This window comes from Bidens hawaiensis, unplaced genomic scaffold (assembly GCF_021521415.1).
Source record: "Bidens hawaiensis isolate Kalapana, Puna unplaced genomic scaffold, B.hawaiensis_p1.1 tig00034167_1, whole genome shotgun sequence".
NCBI lineage: Eukaryota > Viridiplantae > Streptophyta > Magnoliopsida > Asterales > Asteraceae > Bidens > Bidens hawaiensis.
This window is the reverse complement of record NW_027495885.1, coordinates 171,596-175,231: the sequence shown is the minus strand read 5'-3', so window position 1 is coordinate 175,231 and position 3,636 is coordinate 171,596. Positions and strand designations below refer to the sequence as shown.

Here is a 3,636-nt window from a genome sequence, read left to right as displayed (position 1 = left end):
TCGAGTTATGTGAGACAAGACGGTTAACACTTTTTGTAGAGCAAATATGAACCACTTCATGGAGATAGTGGAGGACTACAACAATTCTCTTTAGGGACCCATTAAAGCAATATCTACGTAAAATACAACACCACCACTCGGGTCGTCATTTTTAATCATGCAAATTGCCAATTGAGAAATAATAATAATAATTGCTTTATATAAAAACTTGCCTAAAAGAATAACAAAATTCTTTTCATTTCTAAAATCATGAAATATTAAAGTTTTAATATTGTTTCAAGCATTCACACAATTTTGATTGTTTAAACTAGACAAACAAAAAGAATTAAATTATGTTTTTATGTTTTTAGTCCATATAGTTTGTCAAAAATAACCTTAGTCCAAAAGCTATAGCTTGACTCTTTCAATTCATTAGTTTCATGTGATCTTTTCAATTAATGCATGACTATCTAATTTCATTTATTCTATTAATTATGTGAAAAAAATAAAAATAAAACTAACCTTGTTTTTTTATCAATCTATGTAGAATAAATTTGTCACGATTTTACGAGTGACTGAGCCCTCATTTACTTTTCCCGCTTCTCTGTTTTCATTCATAAATTTGTATTTTACATTTCTTGCTTATCTTTTTTTTTCCCTCTAATAAGTAAGTTTGTTTTTCGCAATTTTTAAATTTTTATTACTAATAATTTAATATTTTCTTCATTTAATCTATGCAGCATATGGGTTTCTAGCAATCTAGCATACCAGAATTATATTTTGAAATATTTTTTTTTTCAATACATAAATGATATCTACCTTCTCACTCACTCTCTATCATGTTTTCCGACCACCCAACCAAAGGGACTAAAAGCGCAATTTACTAAACAAAATAAACAATTATGAAACTCCGTTATTATTTAATAAACTTTTCACAACTTATTAAATTTGAAAAACTTTAGGGAATATTAAAAAGCATATTTTTTTCTATTACTTTCAGGAAAAGATTTTATTAGGGGCACCCCATAATTATTTTGACAAGCAAGTCAACCAGAGTGACCAGTAGCTGTCTTTATGTGAACAATTAAAATGATACAAACTATGCATCATTGAGACCAATATGAAATTATCTATAACAATTTATATAAACCAAACACATTCATCACCAACAAGAACAAAAAAATGACTTCACCCTGCATCAAGGAAGCCTCTAAGGCCTGTTTTCCGCGTTGCTGCCCGAACCAACTCCTCAGCCTGCCCGAGAACCATGGCTTGGAACACTCCACAAGCCCTTCAAGGTATGACTTCATAGCTGCAACAACCTTTTCACTTAACCCAAATGCTCACTTCACTAACCATGAATGCCTACCACCACTAGACCAAGCATTTGCCAACATGAAAAAAGCCTACCCGAACTATCGGGAAACTGCCCGGGCTGACCGGATACGCCATCAAGAATATTATCAGCTCACTTTATCTAACCATGTTTGTCTAGACTATATTGGTCATGGGCTATTTTCTTACTCACAACAGTTGCATTCTAATGCGCCGTTTTTTAGTATTCGATACAAATCGGTTAACTTGTATACGCAAATTACACATGACGGTCAAGAGGCCGAATTTGAAAGTGTAATAAAAGAGAGAATATTTAGGTTCATGAACATATCATCAGATGATTATTCTTTGGTTTTCACAGCTAACCAATCATCTGCATTCAAAGTATTAGCCGAGGCTTATCCGTTTCATTCGAACAAGAATCTTTTAACCGTGTATGATCATCAAAACGACGCGGTTGAGCCCATGATAGATAACTGTAGGAAAAGATCCGGGTGGGTCGATTCGGCTGTGTTTTCGTGGCCTGGAATGAAAATTCAGTCCAAAAGGTTAAGGAAAATGTTGGTGAACAAGAATACGAAAAAGAACATGAAAGGTTTATTCGTTTTCCCCGCTTCAATCGAAGGTAACGGGGTCTAGATACTCGTGTCTTTGGATGGGCTTAGCTCAAGAACACGGGTGGCACGTTTGTCTTGATGCGAATGCATTAGGAGCGAAAGATATGGAGACTTTGGGGCTATCTCTTTTTCGGCCCGATTTCCTTATTTGTTCATTTTATAAGGTTTTCGGGAAAACCCGTCTGGATTCGGGTGTCTTTTTATTAAAAAGTCTAGATCTTTGGTGGTTAAAAACTCTAGCGCGAACGCTGGACTCGTGAACATCATCCAAGCGTCTAACCGACCGTTATACCTCCAGGAATCGTTAAGTACCGATAGAGGGAAAACGATATTATCATCATCATCATCATCGGTATCGAATCAAGACTCGTTTGAAATACACGAAACTAAAGAAACGAGTGACAAAAGCGAGAATATATCGTTTATTAACATATGGAAACATGACAAGTCGTTTGAAATTGAAGAAAAATCAAGAGAAAACGAGGCGAGCGGTAGTGGAGTTATCGCGGATATAGAGTTTAGAGGATTAGACAATGCGGATTCGTTAGGTTTGGTACTTATTAGTAGTCGGGTTAGGTACTTAGTGAACTGGTTAGTGAATGCATTTGGTAGTCTTAAACACCCGCATCTGGAAGATGGGGTTCCTTTGGTTAGGATTTATGGGCCCAAAGTGCGAGTGGACCGGGGCCCGGTAGTGGCATTCAACGTTTTTGATTGGAAAGGTGAGAAAATCGAGCCGACACTTGTACAGAAGTTGGCGGATAGACATAATATTTCTCTAAGTTACGCAGTTTTAAAGCATGTCTGTTTTGTGGATAAAAAGTTCGAAGAAAGAGAGAGATTGGTAGAAGTGAAAAGCGTCGAGAACGAAGGTCAAAGTCGTGTGTTGACCAAAAAGAAAGAGAAGTTCGACATTGGGATACCGGTGATCATGGCTGCACTTGGTTTTTTGACAAATTTCGAAGATGTTTATAGGGTGTGGGCGTTTGTTTCACGATTCTTGGATGCGGATTTTGTGGAGAAAGAAAGGTGGAGGTATATGGCGCTCAATCAGACGACTGTCGAGGTGTAGGTTTAAGGTAAAAGATTTAATTCATTTTTGTGTTTTCCGAGTGGTAAAAACTTTTGATTCAACGGTTAATCATTCATCTGTTCATAGAATTCATTGCGAATGACTTAAGAAAATGTGCCCGGTTCAAATTTGTGAGCGTAACGAGTTGATGCAAATAGAAATCACAAGATTGATATTAAACTTGGGCAGTGTGTTTTCCCTAAGTAACCCGAGCACATTGGCATTGTCGCACATGAAAACAAGACCTATGTATTAGACTAGTTATATAATTATCATATCTAAAATGTATCGATATGTAATATTTATATATAATTACAATTACAATATATACTCATTTAGTAACCTTGAATGGTTTTAAGACCAAGCGTAGTGGTAACTAAGCACAATCGGGTGTTTTCTGACACGCGCCATCTCAATCAGTAATAGCTACTTTTGCAAAAAGTGGCGTGGTGGTATAACGCCCCTTTCAGTCATTACGCAATTATTACTTTTCTATTTTTTTATTATAAATAAAAACATAAATTAAAAGACAAAAAATTGTGATTGACCCAATCCTCCCCCGAAACTAACCTCACAACTAAGTAGTGTAGTGGTGCCCCTCGTTTTGGGCTAGTTTTCCCCTCTACAGCATGA

At 36.2% G+C, this 3,636-nt stretch overlaps 1 pseudogene; it reads left to right on the top strand.

Moving 5' to 3' along the window:
• Nucleotides 1–1,066: 1,066 nt before the first annotated feature.
• On the top strand, nucleotides 1,067–3,092 carry LOC143585765 (uncharacterized; annotated as a pseudogene).
• Nucleotides 3,093–3,636: the final 544 nt, after the last annotated feature.